General features: G+C 47.1%; 1 long non-coding RNA gene across 1 annotated transcript in view; it reads right to left on the bottom strand.

Annotated features, from left to right (window-relative positions):
- LOC135551339 (uncharacterized) overlaps nt 1-23,842 on the bottom strand; it is a 177,781-nt gene that overhangs the window by 50,501 nt on the left and 103,438 nt on the right. Inside the window, exon 2 of the long non-coding RNA XR_010457286.1 lies at nt 3,779-3,842. This is a non-coding gene — a long non-coding RNA (uncharacterized LOC135551339). The remainder of the gene's footprint in view (nt 1-3,778; nt 3,843-23,842) is intronic.

The raw sequence follows: 23,842 nt of genomic DNA, 5'->3' as shown, positions 1-23,842 counted from the left end.
GTTGCGGATCAGAAATGCACAATGGTCAGAAGGAATTTTGGACAAAACCTCTTTACAAAACTGTTTCGATTCAACAATGTTCTTGGGATGACTGGTGTGAATTGCTCTTTTGAGGTCATGCCACAGCATTTCAATCAGGTTGAGGTCAGGACTCTGATTGGGCCACTCCAGAAGGCCTTTCTTCTGTTGAAGCCATTCTGTTGTTGATTTACTTCTGTGTTTCGGGTCGTTGTCTGTTGCAGCACCCAACTTCTGTTGAGCTTCAATTGACGGACAGATAGCCTAACATTCTCCTGTAGAACGTCTTGATAAACTTGGGAATTCATTCTTCCGTTGATGATAGTATGATGACCAGGCCCTGAGGCAGCAAAGCAGCCCCAAACCATGATGCTCCCTACACCAAACTTTACAGTTGGGATGAGGTTTTGATGTTGGTGTGCTGTGCCTTTTTTTCTTCACACATTGTGTTGTGTTTTCCTTCCAAACTACTCAACTGTAGTTTCATCTGTCCACATAATATTTGCCAGAAGAGCTGTGGAACATCCAGGTGCACTTTTGCAAACTTCAGATGTGCAGCAATGTTTTTTTGACAGCTGTGGCTTCTTCTGTGGTGTCCTCCCATGAACTCCATTCTTGTTTAGTGTTTTACTTGACTGTCAACAGAGATGTTAGCATGTACTAGAGATTTCTGTAAGTCTTTAGCTGACACTAGGATTCTTCTTAACATCATTGAGCATTCTGCTCTGTGCTCTTGCAGACATCTTTGCAGGACGGCCACTCCTATGGAGAGTAGCAACAGCGCTGATCTTTCCATCTCCATTTCTAGACAATTTGTTTACCGTAGACTGATTAACATCAAGGCTTTTCTAGATACTTTTGCAACCCTTTCAAGCGAAATTGCAAGTCACATTTTTTTTTACTAGACAAGTCAGTTAAGAACAAATTCTTATTTTCAATGACGGCCTAGGAACAGTGGGTTAACTGCCTGTTCAGGGGCAGAATGACAGATTTTGTACCTTGTCAGCTCGAGGATTTGAACTTGCAACCTTTCGGTTACTAGTCCAACGCTCTAACCACTAGGCTACCCTGCCGCCCCTCAGTGCAAGGCAGCTCTAACCAACATCTCCAATCTCATCTCATTGATTGGACTTCAGGTTAGCCCTGACTCCAATTAGCTTTTGGAGAAGTCATTAGCCTAGGAGTTCACATACTTTTTACAACTTACACTGTGAACGTTTAAATTATGATTTCAATATAGACAAGAAAAATACAATAATTTGTGTGTTATTAGTATAAGCACACTATGTGTGTCTATTGTTGTGACTTAGATGAAGATCAAATTTGATGACCAATTTATGCAGAAATCCAGGTAATTTGAAAGGGTTTACATGAGTTTTCTTGCCACTGTATATGTCGGCCCGGGATAAAACCTGTCTGGTCAGTTTGATATCAGAAATATATCTTTCAATCGGTTTGCCAATATCTTTGTCAACACCTTATTTTCTATGGGGATTAACGACACGGAGCGATAAGACGACATCTCCATGGAATCTCTATCTTTTTTCAGGATCAGTGCCATAGCACTGTAGCCTCATACAGTGTTTGCGGGAGTTTGACATTTTCTTTGGAATGTTTAAACATTCGTAACATAAGTGGAGCTAGACTGGTGCAATACAGTCATGGCCAAAAGATTTGAGAATGGCACAAATATTAATTTCCACAAATGTTGCTGCTTCAGTGTCTTTATATATTTTTGACAGATACTGAAGTATAATTACAAGCGTTTCGTAGGCTTTTATTGACAATTACATGAAGTGGATGCAAAGAGACAATATGTGCAGTGTTGACCCTTCTTTTTCAAGTCCTCTGCAATCCGCCCTGCATCAACCCGCATGCTGTCAATTCACTTCTGGGCCACATTGATGGCAGCCCATTCTTGAATAATCAATGCTTGCAGTTTGTCAGAATTTGTGGGGTTTTGTTTGTCCACCCGCCTCTTGAGTATTGACCACAAGTTCTCAATGGGATTAAGGTCTGGGGAGTTTCCTGGCCATGGACCCAAAATATCGATGTTTTGTTCCCCGAGCCACTTAGTTATCACTTTTGCCTTATGGAAAGGTACTCCATTATGCTGGAATAGGCATTGTTCGTCAACAAACAGTTCCGGGATGGTTGGGAGAAGTTGCTCTTGGAGGATGTGTTGGTACCATTCTTTATTCATGGCTGTGTTCTTAGGCAAAATTGTGAGTGAGCCCACTCCCTTGGCTGAGCAGCAACCCCACTCATGAATGGTCTCAGGATGCTTTACTGTTGGCATGACACAGGACTGATGGTAGCGCTTACCTTGTCTTCTCCGGACAAGATTTTTTACGGATGCCCCAAACAATCGGAAAGGGGATTCATCAGAGAAAATGACTTTACCCCAGTCCTCAGCAGTCCAATCCCTGTACTTTTTGCAGAATATCAGTCTGTCCCTGATGTTTTTCTTGGAGAGAAGTGGCTTCTTTGCTGCCCTTCTTGACACCAGGCCATCCTCCAAAAGTCTTTGCCCCTCTGTGCATGCAGATACACTCACACCTGCATGCTGCCATTTCTGAGCAAGCTCTGTACTGGTGGTTCCCTGATCCCGCAGCTGAATCAACTTTAGAAGACGGTCCTGGCACTTGCTGGACTTTCTTGGGCACCCTGAAGCCTTCTTCACAACAATTGAACCGCTCTCCTTGAAGTTCTTGATGATCCGATAAATGGTTGATTTAGGTGCAATCTTACTGTCAGCAATATCCTTGCCTGTGAAGCCCTTTTTGTGCAAAGCAATGATGATGGCACGTGTTTTCTTGCAGGTAACCATGGTTGACAAAGGAAGAACAATGATTCCAAGCACCAACCTCATTTTGAAGCTTCCAGTCTGTTTTTCGAACTCAATCAGCATGACAAAGTCATCTCCAGCCTTGTCCTCGTCAACACTCACACCTGGGTTAACGAGATAATCACTGACACGATGTCAGCTGGTCCTTTTGTGGCAGGGCTGAAATGCAGTGGAAATATTTTTGGGGATTCAGTTCATTTGCATGGCAAAGAGGGACTTTCTGTTTATATATTGATTGATTTATTTTTATTTATTTATTTTTAATTTTTTATCTGCCGGTCTCAGCCGCAAACTCAGGCTCTGTCTGTAGTTAGCCGACCCTCTGCCCATAAATTGCCATTTTACCAGTTGCTGTTTTAGCTGATTAGCTGTTGTGGTTTTCTAAGCTAGCTCTCCTAATCAACACCAGTGATTACGCTATGCCTCGCTGTATGTCTCTCTCATATGTCAATATGCCTTGTATACTGCTGTTTAGGTTAGTTATCATTGTTTTAGTTTACAATGGAACCCCTAGTTCCACTCATTATACCTCTGATACCTCCTTTGTCCCACCTCCTAAACATGCGGTGACCCCACCCATTACAACCAGCTTATCCAGAGATACAATCTCTCTTATCATCACTCAGTGCCTGGGCTTACCCCCACTGTACCCGCACCTCACCATACCCCTGTCTGCACATTATGCCCTGAATCTATTCTACCACCCCCAGAAATCTGCTCCTTTTATTCTTTGTCCACAATGCTCTCTGCGACCAAGTTTCTACTCCTCCTCTGTTCCTCGGGTGATGTGGAGGTAAACCCAGGCACCGCGTGTCCCCAGGCATCCTCATTTGTTGACTTCTGTGATCGAAAAAGCTTTGGTTTCATGCATGTTAACATCAGAAGTCTCCTCCCTAAGTTTGTTTTACTCACTGCTTTAGCACACTCCGCTCAAACCCTGATGTCCTGGCCGTGTCTGAATCCTGGCTTAGGAAGGCTGTTGGGGAATAATCAGAATTAGTTGGTAACATCGGTAAGATGTTTTATATTCATCATATGTTTGTAAGTTACTTCTCATCAGAATGTTTATTATTGTATAATACTGTGGCCGGGTTGCAGTTATCCGTTCTCTGTCAGGACTAAGTTACTTGGGCCGCAGAGAGGGGAGAGGTCAAGCGTGTATCTCTTGGCTCCACAATGTTTGTGTGCCAGTCAATGTGTATCTGTGATCTTGTCAAGATAGGATGGATTTGATATATGCCTGTTGATATGGAGGATTTGTTTATGGTTCTGAGTTTGAGAAGAGCGCAAAGCTGAACGATAAATTATGTGTGTCTTTGCTATAAAGGATCTCAGTAACAATGTGTGAGGGACTCTCAGAGAATTCATTGATAGATACTGAATTGATCTGAGAGTCACAGGGTTGTGATAGAGCTAATATAATTAAAGATGGACTTTGTGATAACTCTGACTTGTGTGTGGTTTTCTCTCATGATTTGGTAAATAGAGGAAATTTCCACGACACTTGACCGATGAAAAATATATAAAAAAATAAAGTGTATTACCCCATATAATACATACTTTGACATGCTTGAAATAGTTACCCTAGATCAGCAGAAATAGTTATGCTGGATACCTTGTAAATATGGATTAGTTAAATATGGATTAGTTATCTCTAAGAAGACTAAAAAAGGATGCGTGAACTTCCTGATTGACCATACTGGCTACAAGATAAGAGAGCTTCCCTGGCGGGCCAGCGAATTAAAGCCCTGGCTTGGGAACCACGCGTTGTAGATTCTGAACCCCACAGGTGCAGATTGTCAACTTATGAATATGCCTGTTGATATGAGGATTTGTTTTATGGTTCTGAGTTTGAGAAAAGAACATAGTTTAGGAGACAAAGATGGACGATAAATTATGGCCAATGCTGGCTGGCTATGTGTGTCTTTGCTATAAAGGATCTCAGTTGCAATGTGTAAGGGACTCTCAGAGAATTGATAACTCTGACTTGTGTGTGGTTTTCTCTCATGATTTGGTAAATACAGGAAATTTCCACGACAAGGCCACCAACAATTCTGAGATTTCCATACCCAGCTATAACATTTTCCGTTAAGATAGGGGCAGCAGTGTAGCCTAGTGGTTAGAGCATTGGACTAATAACCGAAAGGTTGCAAGTTCCAATCCCCGAGCTGACAAGGTACAAAATCTGTCGTTCTGCCCCTGAATAGGCAGTTAACCCACTGTTCCTAGGCCGTCATTGAAAATAAGAATCTGACTTGCCTAGTAAAATAAAGGTAAAATAAAAAATAATAAAAAAATAAAACTAGAACTGCCAAAGGGGGAAGAGTTGCAATCTACTGCAGAGATGTTCTGTCATACTTTCCAGGTCTATACCCAAACAGTTTGAACTTCTAATTTTAAAAATTAACCTCTCCCGAAATAAGTCTCTCACTGTTGCCGCCTGTGATCGACCCCCACTCCGCTCCCAGCTGTGCCCTGGACACCATTTCTGAATTGATCGCCCCCATCTAGCTTCAGAGTTTGTTCTGTTAGGTGACCTAAACTGGGATATGCTTACACCCCAGCAGTCCTACAATCTAAGCTAGATGCCCTCAATCTCACACAAATTATTAAGGAACCCATCAGGTACAACCCTAAATCCGTTAACATGGGCACCCTCATAGATATTGTCCTAACCAACTTGCCCTCCAAACACACCTCCTCTGTTTTCAATCAGGATCTCAGTGATCACTGCCTCATTGCCTGTATCCGCTATGGGTCTGCGGTCAAATGACCACCCCTCACCACTGGCAAACCCTCCCTAAACACTTCCGCGAGCAGGCCTTTCTAATCAACCTGCCCCGGGTATCCTGGAAGGATATTGACCTCATCCCGTCAGTTGAGGATGCCTGGTTGCTCTATAAAAGGAATTTCCTCACCATCTTAGGTAAGCATGTTCAAAACAATGCAGAACTAAAAACAGATATAGCCCTTGTTTCACTCCAGACCTGACTGCCCTCGACCAGCGCAAAAACATCTGGTGGTTTACTGTCATAGCGTCGAACTAGCATTGAATAGTCCCCGTGATATGCAACTGTTCAGGGAAGTCAGGAACCAATACACGCAGTCAGTCAGGAAAGCAAATGCTAGCTTTTTCAAACAGAAATTCACATCCTGTAGCTCTAACTCCAAAAAGTTTTGGGACAGTGTAAAGTCCATGGAGAACATGAGCCCCTCCTCCCAGCTGCCCACTGCACTGAGGCTAGGTAACATGGTCACCACTGATAAATACATGATAATCGAAAATGTCAATAAACATTTCTCAACGGCAGGCCATGCCTTCCTCCTGGCTACTGCTACCCCGGCCAACAGCTCTGTCCTCCCCGAAGCTACTCGCCCAAGCCTCCCCAGCTTCTCCTTCACCCATATCCAGACAGCAGATGTTCTGAAAGAGCTGCAAAACCTGGACCAGTACAAATCAGCTGGGCTAGACAATCTGGACCCTCTCTTTCTAAAACTATCCGCCGCCATTGTTGCAACCCCTATTACCAGCCTGTTCAACCTCTCTTCCGTATCGTCAGAGGTCCCTAAAGATTGGAAAGCTGCCGCAGTCATCCCCCTCTTCAAAGGGGGTGACACCCTAGACCCAAACTGTTACAGACCTATATACATCCTGCCCTGCCTATCTAAAGTCTTTGAAAGCCAAGTTAATAAACATATCACTGACCATTTCGAATCCCACCGTACCTTCTCCGCTGTGTAATCCGGCTTCCAAGCCGGTCACGGGTGCACCTCAGCCACGCTCAAGGTACTAAACAATATCATAACCGCCATCGATGAAAAACAATACTGTGCAGCCGTCTTCATTGACCTGGCCAAGACTTTCGACTCTGTCAATCATCGTATTCTTATCGGCAGTTTCAATAGCCTTGGTTTTTCCGACGACTGCATCCCTGGAGAGAGTGATGAGAGATGGATGGGTTAGGGCTAGGAGTTAGAGTTAGGTTTAGGGGATAGGTTTAGGGGTCATCGGCAGACTCGTCAGCCTTGGTTTCTCAAATGATTGCCTCGCCTGGTTCACCAACTACTTTGCAGACAGAGTTCAGTGTGTCAAATCGGAGGGCATGTTGTCCGGACCTCTGGCAGTCTCTATGGGGGTACCACAGGTTTCAATTCTCGGACAGACTCTTTTCTCTGTATATATCAATGATGTTGCTCTTGCTGCGGGTGATTCCCTGATCCACCTCTACGCAGACGACACCATTCTGTATACTTCTGGCCCTTCCTTGGACACTGTGCTAACTAACCTCCAAACGAGCTTCAATGCCATACAACACTCCTTCCATGGCCTCCAACTGCTCTTAAACGCCAGTAAAACCAAATGCATGCTTTTCAACCATTTGCTTCCCGCACCCGCCTACCCAACTAGCATCACCACCCTTGACGGTTCCAACCTAGAATATGTGGACAACTATAAATACCTAGGTGTCTGGCTAGACTGTAAACTCTCCTTCAAGACTCATATTAAACATCTCCAATTCATCTCCAATTCAAAATCAAATCTAGAATCGGCTTTCTATTTCGCAACAAAGCCTCCTTCACTCACACCGCCAAACTTACCATAGTAAAACTGACTATCCTACCGATCCTCGACTTCAGCGATGTCATTTACAAAATAGCTTCCAACACTCTACTCAGCAAACTGGATGCAGTCTATCACAGTGCCATCCGTTCTGTTACCAAATCACTTTATTGCACCCACCACTGCGACCTGTATGCTCTAGTCGGCTGGACCTCGCTACATATTCGTCGCCAGACCCACTGGCTCCAGGTCATCTATAAGTCTATGCTAGGAAAAGCTCTGCCTTAATTAACTCAGTTCACTGGTCACGATAACAACACCAACCCGTAGCACACGTTCCAGCAGGTATATCTCACTGATCATCCCCATAGCCAACACCTCATTTGGCCGCCTTTCCTTCCAGTTCTCTGCTGCCAGTGACTGGAACGAATTGCAAAAATTGCTGAATTTGGAGACTTATTTCCCTCACCAACTTTAAACATCTGCTATCTGAGCAGCTAACCGATCGCTGCAGCTGTACATAGTCCATCTGTAAATAGCCCACCCAATCTACCTACCTCATCCCCATACTGTTTTAATTGTATTTACTTTTCTGCTCTTTTGCACACCAGTATTTCTACTTGCACCTCATCATCTGCTCATTTATTACTCCAGTGTTAATCTGCTAAATTGAAATTATTCGCTCCTACGGCCTATTTATTGCCTACCTCCTCATGCCTTTTACACACACTGTATATAGACTGTATTTTCTCGACTGTGTCATTGACTTGTTTGTGTTATTGACTTGTTTATTGTTTACTCCATGTGTAACTCTGTGTTGTCTGTTCACACTGCTTTGCTTTATCTTGGCCAGGTCACAGTTGCAAATGAGAACTTGTTCTCAACTAGCCTACGTGGTTAAATAAAGGTGAAATAAAAAATATAAATTGTTGCTGTCATACAAAACCCAAAACAACAACATCCTGCCGTGTGGGAGCATGTTATGCACCTGTAACATTTACATTACATTTACATTTAAGTCATTTAGCAGACGCTCTTATCCAGAGCGACTTACAAATTGGTGAATTCACCTTCTGACATCCAGTGGAACAGCCACTTTACAATAGTGCATCTAAATCATTAAGGGGGGGGGTGAGAAGGATTACTTATCCTATCCTAGGTATTCCTTGGAAGAGGTGGGGTTTCAGGTGTTCCGGAAGGTGGTGATTGACTCCGCTGTCCTGGCGTCGTGAGGGAGTTTGTTCCACCATTGGGGGCCAGAGAGCAACAGTTTTGACTGGGCTGAGCGGGAACTGTACTTCCTCAATGGTAGGGAGGCGAGCAGGCCAGAGGTGGATGAACGCAGTGCCCTTGCTTGGGTGTAGGGCCTGGATCAGAGCCTGGAGGTACTGCGGTGCCGTTCCCCCTCACAGCTCCGTAGGCAAGCACCATGGTCTTGTAGCGGATGCGAGCTTCAACTGGAAGCCAGTGGAGAGAGCGGAGGAGCGGGGTGACGTGAGAGAACTTGGGAAGGTTGAACACCAGACGGGCTGCGGCGTTCTGGATGAGTTGTAGGGGTTTAATGGCACAGGCAGGGAGCCCAGCCAACAGCGAGTTGCAGTAATCCAGACGGGAGATGACAAGTGCCTGGATTAGGACCTGCGCCGCTCCCTCCTGTGTGAGGCAGGGTCACTCATGGATGTTGTAGAGCATGAACCTACAGGAACGGCCACCGCCATGATGTTGGTTGAGAACGACAGGGTGTTGTCCAGGATCACGCCAAGGTTCTTAGCGCTCTGGGAGGAGGACACAATGGAGTTGTCAACCGTGATGGCGAGATCATGGAACGGGCAGTCCTTCCCCGGGAGGAAGAGCAGCTCCGCCTTGCCGAGGTTCAGCTTGAGGTGGTGATCCGTCATCCACACTGATATGTCTGCCAGACATGCAGAGATGCGATTCGCCACCTGGTCAGAAGGGGGAAAGGAGAAGATTAATTGTGTGTCGCCTGCATAGCAATGATAGGAGAGACCATGTGAGGTTATGACAGAGCCAAGTGACTTGGTGTATAGCGAGAATAGGAGAGGGCCTAGAACAGAGCCCTGGGGGACACCAGTGGTGAGAGCGCGTGGCGAGGAGACAGATTTCCGCCACGCCACCTGGTAGGAGCGACCTGTCAGGTAGACGCAATCCAAGCGTGGGCCGCGCCGGAGATGCCCAACTCGGAGAGGGTGGAGAGGAGGATCTGATGGTTCACAGTATCGAAGGCAGCCGATAGGTCTAGAAGGATGAGAGCAGAGGAGAGAGAGTTAGCTTTAGCAGTGCGGAGCGCTCCGTGATGCAGAGAAGAGCAGTCTCAGTTGAATGACTAGTCTTGAAACCTGACTGATTTGGATCAAGAAGGTCATTCTGAGAGAGATAGCGGGAGAGCTGGCCAAGGACGGCACGTTCAAGAGTTTTGGAGAGAAAAGAAAGAAGGGATACTGGTCTGTAGTTGTTGACATCGGAGGGATCGAGTGTAGGTTTCTTCAGAAGGGGTGCAACTCTCGCCTTCTTGAAGACGGAAGGGACGTAGCGCTCAGCGGTCAGGGATGAGTTGATGAGCGAGGTGAGGTAAGGGAGAAGGTCCCCGGAAATGGTCTGGAGGAGAGAGGGAGGGGATAGGGTCGAGCGGGTAGGTTGTTGGGCGGCCGTCGTCACAAGAAGCGAGATTTCATCTGGAGAGAGAGGGGAGAAAGAGGTCAGAGCACAGGGTAGGCAGTGTGAGCAGAACCAGCGGTGTCGTTTGACTTAGCAAACGAGGATCGGATGTCGCCGACCTTCTTTTCAAAATGGTTGACGAAGTCATCTGCAGAGAGGGAGGAGGGGGGAGGGGGAGGAGGATTCAGGAGGGAGGAGAAGGTGGCAAAGAGCTTCCTAGGGTTAGAGGCAGATGCTTGGAATTTAGAGTGGTAGAAAGTGGCTTTAGCAGCAGAGACAGAGGAGGAAAATGTAGAGAGGAGGGAGTGAAAGGATGCCAGGTCCGCAGGGAGGCGAAGTTTTCCTCCATTTCCGCTCGGCTGCCCGGAGCTCTGTTCTGTGAGCTCGCAATGAGTCATCGAGCCACGGAGCGGGAGGGGAGGACCGAGCCGGCCTGGAGGATAGGGGACATAGAGAGTCAAAGGATGCAGAAAGGGAAGAGAGGAGGGTTGAGGAGGCAGAGTCAGGAGAAAGGTTGGAGAAGGTATGAGCAGAGGGAAGAGATGAAAGGATGGAAGAGGAAAGAGTAGCGGGGGAGAGAGAGCGAAGGTTGGGACGGCGCGATACCATCCGAGTAGGGGCAGTGTGGGAAGTGTTGGATGAGAGCGAGAGGGAAAAGGATACAAGGTAGTGGTCGGAGACTTGGAGGGGAGTTGCAGTGAGGTTAGTGGAAGAACAGCATCTAGTAAAGATGAGGTCGAGCGTATTGCCTGCCTTGTGAGTAGGGGGGAAGGTGAGAGGGTGAGGTCAAAAGAGGAGAGGAGTGGAAAGAAGGAGGCAGAGAGGAATGAGTCAAAGGTAGACGTGGGGAGGTTAAAGTCGCCCAGGACTGTGAGAGGTGAGCCGTCCTCAGGAAAGGAGCTTATCAAGGCATCAAGCTCATTGATGAACTCTCCGAGGGAACCTGGAGGGCGATAAATGATAAGAATGTTAAGCTTGAAAGGGCTGGTAACTGTGACAGCATGGAATTCAAAGGAGGCGATAGATAGATGGGTAAGGGGGAGAGAGAGAATGACCACTTGGGAGAGATGAGGATCCCGGTGCCACCACCCCGCTGACCAGAAGCTCTCGGGTGTGCGAGAACACGTGGGCGGACGAAGAGAGAGCAGTAGGAGTAGCAGTGTTATCTGTGGTGATCCATGTTTCCGTCAGTGCCAGGAAGTCGAGGGACTGGAGGGAGGCATAGGCTGAGATGAACTCTGCCTTGTTGGCCGCAGATCGGCAGTTCCAGAGGCTACCGGAGACCAGGAACTCCACGTGGGTCGTGCGCGCTGGGACCACCAGATTAGGTGGCCGCGGCCACGCGGGGTGTGGAGCGTTTGTATGGTCTGTGCAGAGAGGAGAGAACAGGGATAGATAGACACATAGTTAACAGGGTACAGAAGAGGCTACGCTAATGCAAAGGAGATTGAATGACAAGTGGACTACACGTCCCGAATGTTCAGAAAGTTAAGCTTACGTAGCAAGAATCTTATTGACTAAAATGATTGAAATGAAACAGTACTGCTGGAGTAGGCTAGCTGGTAGTGGCTGCGATGTTGACACTACACTAATCAAGTCGTCTCAACGAGTGTAATAGTTTCTACAGTGCTGCTATTCGGGGCTAGCTGGCTAGCTAGCAAGGTTGATTGCGTCTCCTACTTTAAAAGAACGACAATAGCTGGCTGGCTAACCTAGAAAATCGCTCTAGGCTACACAATTGTCTTAGATACAAAGACGGCTATGTAGCTAGCTAGCTACGATCAAACAAAACAAACCGTTGTACTGTAATAGTTACTACAGTGCTGCTATTCGGGGCTAGCTGGCTAGCTACGTTAGAAGAACGACAATAGCTGGCCAGCTAACCTAGAAAATCGCTCTAGGCTACACAATTGTCTTAGATACAAAGACGGCTATGTAGCTGGCTAGCTACGATCAAACAAATCAAACCGCTGTACTGTAATGAAGTGAAATGAAAATGTGATACTACCTGTGGAACGACGCGGAATGTTGACCGGGTAGTTGGAGTTCAATTCGGTAGAGGTTGGCTAGCTGTTGGCTAGCTAGCTAGCAGCATTTCCTACGTTAAGGACGACAAATAGCTGGCTAGCTAACCTCGGTAAATTAAGATAATCACTCTAAGTCTACACACTCTAAACTGCACAATTATCTTGGATACGAAGACAACTATGTAGCTAGCTGACACTACACTAATCGAGTCGTTCAGTTGAGTGTAATAGTTTCTACAGTGCTAGTGGACAGTGGATGTTAGCTAGCTGCTTCGCTAGCTGCTGGGCAGATACGTTAGGACGACGAAATACGATAATTATGCAATTGTCGTTGATACAAAGACGGCTATGTAGCTGGCTAAGAAGAAATTGCTAAGATTAGACAAATCAAACCGTTGTACTATAACGAAATGTAATGAAAAGTTATAAAAAGTTATACTACCTGCGGACCGAGGTGTAGATGCGGCCGCTCGCTCCAACAATATAGCTTCAGTCCCTCTCTTCGCCCCAACCTGGGCTCGAACCAGGAACCCTCTGCACACATCCAAATGGCCTCCCACAAAGCATTGTTACCCATTGCTCCACAAAAGCCGCGAACCTTGCAGCGCAAAGGAAACAACTACTAACAAGGTCTCAGAGCGAGTGTCATCACCGATTTTAAACGCTATTAGCATGCATCCTGCTAACTAGCTAGCCATTTCACACCGTTTACACAACCTGTATTAAAAGTTAACATAAAACACAGAACCCATCCCCCCTCCCATTACTGAGTGACTTCCCCAAATGAAGCACTCCTTGACTAACACACAAACCTTAGGGTGTCTAGACAGAAAGACTGAACTAACTTGTCTAGATACTCCTCATATAATCAAATATTTAATATGTAATAACAATTAACGCTCACGTTTAGGGGTGAGTGGGCTTAAACATGATAGGCTAAACAATGCTATATAAGCAATAACATCTCACCCATCATTATAAGCCACAATTTCCTATCTTCTGATCGAACAGACATAGGCAGGAAATTCAAACACATTCCTGGGCTGTATTTGGCCACATAGCCGGTTGACACAGCAGTTCTATATCCTCGGCCAGGGAGGTTGCTTGACATGAACAGATCTGCCTCTTTTGGGTTGTCAAACGTACGTGTTGATCCCTCGACTGTCACCTTAATAAACCAGGCTGGGAAGAAGAATCAATATCAGATGTTGACCGTCCTGCATTTCTTGTGTAACTCATCATACTCTTTCCGTAAGATCCGGGTAGAGAGACATCCTGGCTCCGTTGTAGCTAAGGGGGAACTTTTGACGAGCCAGCTTGAGGATGAGATCCCTGGTCTGGGGATAGTGCAGCAGTACAATGAATGGCCTTTGGTGGTGCGCCTTGGCCGGATTCGTTTCTGTGGTCAATCAGGATGGCCGTTTTGAAGTGTTCCTTCCCCAGCAGGGCCGGTATCAGCTCCGAGACTAATTCAGTGGGTTTTCCTTTCTCAGTGTCCTCCTGGATCCCACATATTCGGATGTTCTGGCATCTTGAATGAAATTTGAGCATTTCCAATCAGGCTCGTGATCGACTGTCGTCTGCTCAACCTCGTATACCCTGCCCTTAGTTGTCTTCACAGTCTATCACATAGAGGAGGCTAAACTGGAAAACATAACCTCTATCAAAATAAAAAGATGGCGGAGCCTCAAAAGGTCTTCTGTGCTTCAAGGGTGTTTATTTACATAGTGATTCTGGAACAAAAACCACAATACTGCCATCGAACATATACCTTATGGGACAGCTAAACACAATGCTTCCCCATCAACAACTCAATCCAAAATGGCCTCTCCATGAACTGAAAGAGAGGCTCTTTTTGTAGGGCTAGCCCCTCCCCTCAGAACAATTAACACCTATTAATTAAACAATTACCTATACAAAACTACATTTTTCATTTAACTAAACATACTAAAGTACACACATTGCAACACGTTTGTGAAACAATATCACAACCTAACATTTACAAAATTACATCACTACTGACAGTGTCTTTCAATATACCCATTTACATTAATGAGCCATTTGGGACAGGCACTACAAAGTCAGCCCGATTCCCTTAGCTCGGGTCCTTATCCAGCATACCCGGAAGCTACAGAGATGGAGAGAGAGAGGAACAGAACAAACAAACAACGTGTTCATCCACAACCTGGATAAGTATAATAAATGTTGCCTATATTAAATATGAATACTGACATAAGTGTGAAATGTATGTAATAAGATAGGGATGTTAACTTGTGTGTCGACCCACATTGTTATTAACCTCTTAAACGTGCCCGTTTTAAGCGCAATATTTTGTCACAAAAAAATATGCTTGACTATGCATATAATTGACAGCTTTGGAAAGAGAACACTCTGACATTTCCAAAACTGCAAAGATATTGTCTGTGAGTGCCCCAGAACTGATGCTACAGGCGAAACCAAGATGAAACTTCAAACAGGAAATGAGCAGGATTTTTGAGGCTCTGTTTCTCATTGTCTCCTTATATGGCTGTGAATGCGCAAGGAATGAGCCTGCCCGATCTATCGTTTCCCCAAGGTGTCTGCAGCATTGTGACGTATTTGTAGGCATATCATTGGAAGATTGACCATAAGAGACTACATTTGCCAGGTGTCCGCCCGGTGTCCTCCGTCGAAATTGGTGCGTCATCTTCAGCTGCAAGTATTTTTCCAAGCGATTCACAGGAGAAAGTAGACATCCACGAACGATATATCAATGAAGAGATATGTGAAAAACACCTTGAGGATTGATTCTAAACAACGTTTGCCGTGTTTCAGTTGATATTATGGAGTTAATTTGGAAAAGAGTTCGCTGTTTTGATGACTGAATTTTCGTAGTTTTTTTGGTACCCAAACGTGATGTACAAAACAGAGCGATTTCTCCTAAACAGAAAATCTTTCAGGAAAAACTGAACATTTGCTATGTAACTGAGAGTCTCCTCATTGAAAACATCCAAAGTTCTTCAAAGGTAAATGATTTTATTTGAATCCTTTTCTGGTTTTTGTGCAAATGTTGCCCGCTAAATGCTACGCTAAATGCTACGCTAGCTATTACATTTACATTACATTTAAGTCATTTAGCAGACGCTCTTATCCAGAGCGACTTACAAATTGGTGAATTCACCTTCTGACATCAGTGGAACAGCCACTTTACAATAGTGCATCTAAATCATTAAGGGGGTGGTGAGAAGGATTACTTATCCTATCCTAGGTATTCCTTGAAGAGGTGGGGTTTCAGGTGTCTCCGGAAGGTGGTGATTGACTCCGCTGTCCTGGCGTGAGGGAGTTTGTCCACCATTGGGGGGCCAGAGCAGCGAACAGTTTTGACTGGGCTGAGCGGGAACTGTACTTCCTCAATGTAGGGAGGCGAGCAGGCCAGAGGTGGATGAACGCAGTGCCCTTGCTTGGGTGTAGGGCCTGATCAGAGCCTGGAGGTACTATGTGCCGTTCCCCTTCACAGCTCCGTAGGCAAGCACCATGGTCTTGTAGCGGATGCGAGCTTCAACTGAAGCCAGTGGAGAGAGCGGAGGAGCGGGGTGACGTGAGAGAACTTGGGAAGGTTGAACACCAGACGGGCTGCGGCATTCTGGATGAGTTGTAGGGGTTTAATGGCACAGGCAGGGAGCCCAGCCAACAGCGAGCTGCAGTAATCCAGACGGGAGATGACAAGTGCCTGGATTAGACCTGCACCGCTTCCTGTGTGAGGCAGGGTCGTACTCCCGTGATGTTGTAGAGCATGAACCTACAGGAACGGGCCACCGCCATGATGTTGGTTGAGAACGACAGGGTGTTGTCCAGGATCACGCCAGGTTCTTAGCGCTCTGGGAGGAGACACAATGGAGTTGTCAACCGTGATGGCGAGATCATGGAATGGGCAGTCCTTCCCCGGGAGGAAGAGCAGCTCCGCTTGCCGAGGTTCAGCTTGAGGTGGTGATCCCACATCCACACTGGGATATGTCTGCCAGACATGCAGAGATGCGATTCGGGCCACCTGGTCATCAGAAGGGGGAAAGGAGAAGATTAATTGTGTGTCGTCTGCATAGCAATGATAGGAGAGACCATGTGAGGTTATGACAGAGCCAAGTGACTTGGTGTATAGCGAGAATAGGAGAGGGCCTAGAACAGAGCTCCTGGGGGACACCAGTGGTGAGAGCGTGGCGAGGAGACAGATTCTCGCCACGCCACCTGGTAGGAGCGACCTGTCAGGTAGGACGCAACCAAGCGTGGGCCAAGGCCGGAGATGCCCAACTCGGAGAGGGTGGAGAGGAGGATCTGATGGTTCACAGTATCGAAGGCAGCCGATAGGTCTAGAAGGATGAGAGCAGAGGAGAGAGAGTTAGCTTTAGCAGTGCGGAGCGCTCCGTGATACAGAGAAGAGCATTCTCAGTTGAATGACTAGTCTTGAAACCTGACTGATTTGGATCAAGAAGGTCATTCTGAGAGAGATAGCGGGAGAGCTGGCCAAGGATGGCACGTTCAAGAGTTTTGGAGAGAAAAGAAAGAAGGGATACTGGTCTGTAGTTGTTGACATCGGAGGGATCGAGGTAGGTTTTTTCAGAAAGGGGTGCAACTCGGCCGCTCTCTTGAAGACGGAAGGGACGTAGCCAGCGGTCAGGGATGAGTTGATGAGCGAGGTGAGGTAAGGGAGAAGGTCTCCGGAAATGGTCTGGAGAAGAGAGGAGGGGATAGGGTTTGATGGGCAGGTTGTTGGGCGGCCGTCGTCACAAGAAGCGAGATTTCATCTGGAGAGAGAGGGGAGAAAGAGGTCAGAGCACAGGGTAGGGCAGTGTGAGCAGAACCAGCGGTGTCGTTTGACTTAGCAAACGAGGATCGGATGTCGTCGACCTTCTTTTCAAAATGGTTGACGATACTCTTACACAAATGCTTGTTTTGCTATGGTTCAAAAGCATATTTTGAAAATCTGAGATGACAGTGTTGTTAAGAAAAGGCTAAGCTTGAGAGCTAGCACATTCATTTCATTTCATTTGCGATTTTCATAAATAGTTAACGTTACGTTATGCGAATGAGCTTGAGGCTATAACTGGATACAGGCTTTTGAACAAAACGGAGCGATTTGTCCTACACAAATAATATTTTTTGAAAAACTGAACATTTGCTATCTAACTGAGAGTCTCCTCATTGAAAACATCTGAAGTTCTTCAAAGGTAAATGATTTTATTTGAATGGTTTTCTTGTTTTTGTGAAAATGTTGCTGTCTGAATTCTAGGCTTATAGCTATGCTAGCTATCAATACTCTTACACAAATGCTTGTTTAGCTATGGTTGAAAAGCATATTTTGAAAATCTGAGTTGACAGTGTTGTTAACAAAAGTCTAAGCTTGAGAGCAAATATATTTATTTCATTTCATTTGCGATTTTCATGAATAGTTAAAGTTGCGTTATGCTAATGAGCTTGAGACTATAAATAGGATCCCGGATCTGGGATTGCTCGATGCAAGAAGTTAACTTATCTGATAACGGAGCAGGGAGGAGTTATGAATGTGTGCGTGCCTTAAAGTACCAAATGTTGCCCGTGGCCAGTGACGGACTTCTAATCAAATAAAATAAAATACAATTTTATTTGTCACAAAGACATCGTTTGCAGATTTTAATAATGCGAGTGTAACGAAATGCTTGTGCTTCTAGTTCCGACAATGCAGTAATAACCAACAAGTAATCTAGCTAACAATTCTAAAACTACTACCTTATAGACACAAGAGTAAGGGGATAAAGAATATGTACATAAAGAAATATGAATGAGTGATGGTACAGAGCGGCATAGGCAAGATACAGTAGATGGTATTGAGTACAGTATATACATATGAGATGAGTATGTAAACAAAGTGGCAGAGTTAAAGTGGCTAGTGATACATGTATTACATAAAGATTCAGTAGATGATATAGAGTACAGTATATACGTATACATATGAGATGAATAATGTAGGGTATGTAAACATTATATTAGGTAGCATTGTTTAAAGTGGCTAGTGATATATTTGACATAATTTCCCATCAATTCCCATTATTAAAGTGGCTGGAGTTGAGTCAGTGTGTTGGCATCAGCCACTCAATGTTAGTGGTGGCTGTTTAACAGTCTGATGGCCTTGAGATAGAAGCTATTTTTCAGTCTCTCGGTCCCAGCTTTGATGCACCTGTACTGACCTCGTCTTCTGGATGATAGCGGGGTGAACAGTCAGTGGCTCGGGTGGTTGTTGTCCTTGATGATCTTTATGGCCTTCCTGTGACATCGGGTGGTGTAGGTGTCCTGGAGGGCAGGTAGTTTGTCCCTGGTGATGCGTTGTGCAGACCTCACTACCCTCGGAGAGCCTTACGGTTGTGGGCGGAGCAGTTGCCATACCAGGCGGTGATACGTTTCCGGTTCCGGGTTGGAGCGAGCGGTCGCATCTACACTTCGGTCCGCAGGTAGTATAACTTTTCATTACATTTCATTATAGTACAACGGTTTGATTTGTCTAATCTTAGCAATTTCTTCTCTAGCTACATAGCCGTCTTTTGTATCAAAGATAATTGCGTAATTATCGTATTTCGTCGGCCCCAATCGTAGTCTACACTGCTTTCTGCCCAGCAGCTAGCTAACGTCCACTAGCACAGCAGCTAGCTAACGTCCACTAGCACTGTAGAAACTATTACACTCAACGACTCGATTAGTGTAGTGTTAGCTAGCTACATAGTTGTCTTTGCTGTCTTCGTATCCAAGGTAATTGTGTAGTTTAGAGTGTGTAGACTTTTAGAGTGATTATCTTAATTTACTTGGTTAGCTTAGCCAGCTATTTGTCGTCCTTAACGTAGGAGTCACTGCTAGCTAGCTAGCCAACAGCTAGCCAACGTCTTCCGAATTGAACTTCAACAACCCGGTCAACATTCCGCCGCTCCACAGGTAGTATCACATTTTCATTTCACTTCATTACAGTACAACGGTTTGATTTGTTTGATCGTAGCTAGCTAGCTACATAGCCGTTCTTTGTATCTAAGACAATTGTGTAGTCTGAGCGATTTTCTAGGTTAGCTAGCCAGCTATTGTCGTTCTTTTAACGTAACGTTACGTAATCAACACTGCTAGCTAGCCAGCTAGCCCCCGAATAGCAGCACTGTAGAACCTATTACACTCGACGGAACGACTTGATTAGTGTAGTGTCAACAACGTAGCCACTGCCAGCTAGCCTACTCCGGCAGTACTGTATCATTTCAATCATTTTAGTCAATAAGATTCTTGCTACGTAAGCTTAACGTTCTGAACATTCGATAAGTGTAGTCCACTTGTCATTCCAATCTCCTTTGCATTAGCGTAGCCTCTTCTGTATCTATCCCTGTTCTCTCCTCTCTGCACAGACCATACAAACGCTCCACACCGCGTGGCCGCGGCCACCCTAATCTGGTGGTCCCAGCGCGCACGACCCACGTGGAGTTCCAGGTCTCCGGTAGCCTCTGGAACTGCCGATCTGCGGCCAACAAGGCAGAGTTCATCTCAGCCTATGCCTCCCTCCAGTCCCTCGACTTCTTGGCACTGACGGAAACATGGATCACCACAGACAACACTGCTACTCCTACTGCTCTCTTCGTCCGCCCACGTGTTCTCGCACACCCCGAGAGCTTCTGGTCAGCGGGGTGGTGGCACCGGGATCCTCATCTCTCCCAAGTGGTCATTCTCTCTTTCTCCCCTTACCCATCTGTCTATCGCCTCCTTTGAATTCCATGCTGTCACAGTTACCAGCCCTTTCAAGCTTAACATCCTTATCATTTATTGCCCTCCAGGTTCCTCGGAGAGTTCATCAATGAGCTTGATGCCTGATAAGCTCCTTTCCTGAGGACGGCTCACCTCTCACAGTCCTGGGCGACTTTAACCTCCCCACGCTCTACCTTTGACTCATTCCTCTCTGCCTCCTTCTTTCCACTCCTCTCCTCTTTGACCTCACCCTCTCACCTTCCCCCTACTCACAAGGCAGGCAATACGCCCGACCTCATCTTTACTAGATGCTGTTCTTCCACTAACCTCATTGCAACTCCCCTCCAAGTCTCCGACCACTACCTTGTATCCTTTTCCCTCTCGCTCTCATCCAACACTTCCCACACTGCCCCTACTCGGATGGTATCGCGCCGTCCCAACCTTCGCTCTCTCTCCCCGCTACTCTCTCCTCTTCCATCCTATCATCTCTTCCCTCTGCTCATACCTTCTCCAACCTATCTCCTGATTCTGCCTCCTCAACCCTCCTCTCTTCCCTTTCTGCATCCTTTGACTCTCTATGTCCCCTATCCTCCAGGTCGGCTCGGTCCTCCCTCACGCTCCGTGGCTCGACGACTCATTGCGAGCTCACAGAACAGTGCTCCGGCAGCCGAAAGCGGAAATGGAGGAAAACTCGCCTCCCTGCGGACCTGGCATCCTTTCCTCCCTCCTCTCTACATTTTCCTCCTCTGTCTCTGCTGCTAAAGACACTTTCTTCCACTCTAAATTCCAAGCATCTGCCTCTAACCCTAGGAAGCTCTTTGCCACCTTCTCCTCCCTCCTGAATCCTCCTCCCCTCCCCCCTCCTCCCTCTCTGCAGATGACTTCGTCAACCATTTTGAAAAGAAGGTCGACGACATCTGATCCTCGTTTGCTAAGTCAAACGACACCGCTGGTTCTGCTCACACTGCCCTACCCTGTGCTCTGACCTCTTTCTCCCCTCTCTCCAGATGAAATCTCGCTTCTTGTGACGGCCGGCCGCCCAACAACCTGCCCGCTTGACCCTATCCCCTCCTCTCTTCTCCAGACCATTTCCGGAGACCTTCTCCCTTACCTCACCTCGCTCATCAACTCATCCCTGACCGCTGGCTACGGCCCTTCCGTCTTCAAGAGAGCGAGAGTTGCACCCCTTCTGAAAAAACCTACACTCGATCCCTCCGATGTCAAAAACTACAGACCAGTATCCCTTCTTTCTTTTCTCTCCAAAACTCTTGAACGTGCCGTCCTTGGCCAGCTCTCCCGCTATCACTCTCAGAATGACCTTCTTGATCCAAATCAGTCAGGTTTCAAGACTAGTCATTCAACTGAGACTGCTCTTCTCTGTATCACGGAGGCGCCCGCACTGCTAAAGCTAACTCTCTCCTCTGCTCTCATCCTTCTAGACCTATCGGCTGCCTTCGACACTGTGAACCATCAGATCCTCCTCTCCACCCTCTCCGAGTTGGGCATCTCCGGTGCGGCCCACGCTTGGATTGCGCCCTACCTGACAGGTCGCTCCTACCAGGTGGCGTGGCGAGAATCTGTCTCCTCGCCACGCGCCTCACCACTGGTGTCCCCCAGGGCTCTGTTCTAGGCCCTCTCCTATTCTCGCTATACACCAAGTCACTTGGCTCTGTCATAACCTCACATGGTCTCTCCTATCATTGCTATGCAGACGACACACAATTAATCTTCCTTTCCCTTTTTCTGATGACCAGGTGGCGAATCGCATCTCTGCATGTCTGGCAGACATATCAGTGTGGATGACGGATCACCACCTCAAGCTGAACTCGGCAAGACGAAGCTGCTCTTCCTCCCGGGGAAGGACTGCCCGTTCCATGATCTCGCCATCACGGTCGACAACTCCATTGTTTCCTCCTCCCAGAGCGCTAAGAACCTTGGCGTGATCCTGGACAACACCCTGTCGTTCTCAACTAACATCAAGGCGGTGGCCCGTTCCTGTAGGTTCATGCTCTACAACATCCGCAGAGTACGCCCCTGCCTCACACAGGAAGCGGCGCAGGTCCTAATCCAGGCACTTGTCATCTCCCGTCTGGATTACTGCAACTCGCTGTTGGCTGGGCTCCCTGCCTGTGCCATTAAACCCCTACAACTCATCCAGAACGCCGCAGCCCGTCTGGTGTTCAACCTTCCCAAGTTCTCTCACGTCACCCCGCTCCTCCGCTCTCCACTGGCTTCCAGTTGAAGCTCGCATCCGCTACAAGACCATGGTGCTTGCCTACGGAGCTGTGAGGGAACGGCACCGCAGTACCTCCAGGCTCTGATCAGGCCCTACACCCAAACAAGGGCACTGCGTTCATCCACCTCTGGCCTGCTCGCCTCCCTACCACTGAGGAAGTACAGTTCCCGCTCAGCCCAGTCAAAACTGTTCGCTGCTCTGGCCCCCCAATGGTGGAACAAACTCCCTCACGACGCCAGGACAGCGGAGTCAATCACCACCTTCCGGAGACACCTGAAACCCCACCTCTTCAAGGAATACCTAGGATAGGATAAAGCAATCCTTCTCACCCCCCTTAAATGATTTAGATGCACTATTGTAAGTGGCTGTTCCACTGATGTCAGAAGGTGAATTCACCAATTTGTAAGTCGCTCTGGATAAGAGCGTCTGCTAAATGACTTAAATGTTAAATGTTATACAGCCCGACAGGATGCTCTCGATTGTGCATCTGTAGAAGTTTGTGAGTGCTTTTGGTGACAAGCTGAATTTCTTCAGCCTCCTGAGGTTGAAGAGGCGCTGCTGCGCCTTCTTCACGATGCTGTCTGTGCGGGTAGACCAATTCAGTTTCTCTGTGATGTGTACGCCGAGGAACTTGAAACTTACTACCCCCTCCACTACTGTTCCATCGATGTGTATAGGGGGGTGACGTTGAGTGTGAGGGTATTTTCCTGACACCACACTCCGAGGGCCCTCACCTCCTCCCAGTAGGCCGTCTCGTCATTGTTGGTAATGCGTGGCCACGCAGTCGTGGGTGAACAGGGAGTACAGGAGAGTGCTCAGAACGCACCCTTGTGGGGCCCCAGTGTTGAGGATCAGCGGGGTGGAGATGTTGTTGCCTATCCTCACCACCTGGGGGCGGCACGTCAGGAAGTCCAGTACCCAGTTGCACAGGGCGGGGTCGAGACCCAGGGTCTCGAGCTTGATGACGAGCTTGGAGGGCACTATGGTGTTAAATGCTGAGCTGTAGTCGATGAAGAGCATTCTCACATAGGTATTCCTCTTGTCCAGATGGGTTAGGGCAGTGTGCAGTGTGGTTGAGATTGCATCGTCTGTGGACCTATTTGGGCGGTAAGCAAATTGGAGTGGGTCTCGGGTGTCAGGTAGGGTGGAGGTGATATGTTCCTTGACTAGTCTCTCAAAGCACTTCATGATGACGGAAGTGAGTGCTACGGGGCGGTAGTCGTTTAGCTCAGTTACCTTAGCTTTCTTAGGAACAGGAACAATGGTGGCCCTCTTGAAGCATGTGGGAACAACAGACTGGGATAGGGGATTGATTGTCTCACCCCCTTAAATGATTTAGATGCACTATTGTAAACACACTGGATGTCAGCCAGCTGGATGCGCATGCTTAAATGTAAAATCTGAGGGTGCGGATGGGGATGCCGTCTGGGCCTGCAGCCTTGCGAGGGTTAACACGTTTAAATGTTTTACTCACGTCGGCTGCAGTGAAGGAGAGTCTGCATGTTTTGGTTGCGGGCCGTGTCAGTGGCACTGTATTGTCCTCAAAGCAGGCAAAAAAGTGATTTTGTCTGCCTGGGAGCAAGACATCCTGGTCCGTGACGGGGCTGGTTTTCTTTTTGTAATCCGTGATTGACTGTAGACCCTGCCACATACCTCTGTGTCTGAGCCGTTGAATTGAGATTCTACTTGGTCTCTATACTGACGCTTAGCTTGTTTGATTGCCTTGCGGAGGGAATAGCTACACTGTTTGTATTCGG

Source organism: Oncorhynchus masou, chromosome 13 (genome assembly GCF_036934945.1).
Source record: "Oncorhynchus masou masou isolate Uvic2021 chromosome 13, UVic_Omas_1.1, whole genome shotgun sequence".
Taxonomy (NCBI): domain Eukaryota; kingdom Metazoa; phylum Chordata; class Actinopteri; order Salmoniformes; family Salmonidae; genus Oncorhynchus; species Oncorhynchus masou.
This window is presented reverse-complemented; position numbering and strand designations above follow the sequence as displayed.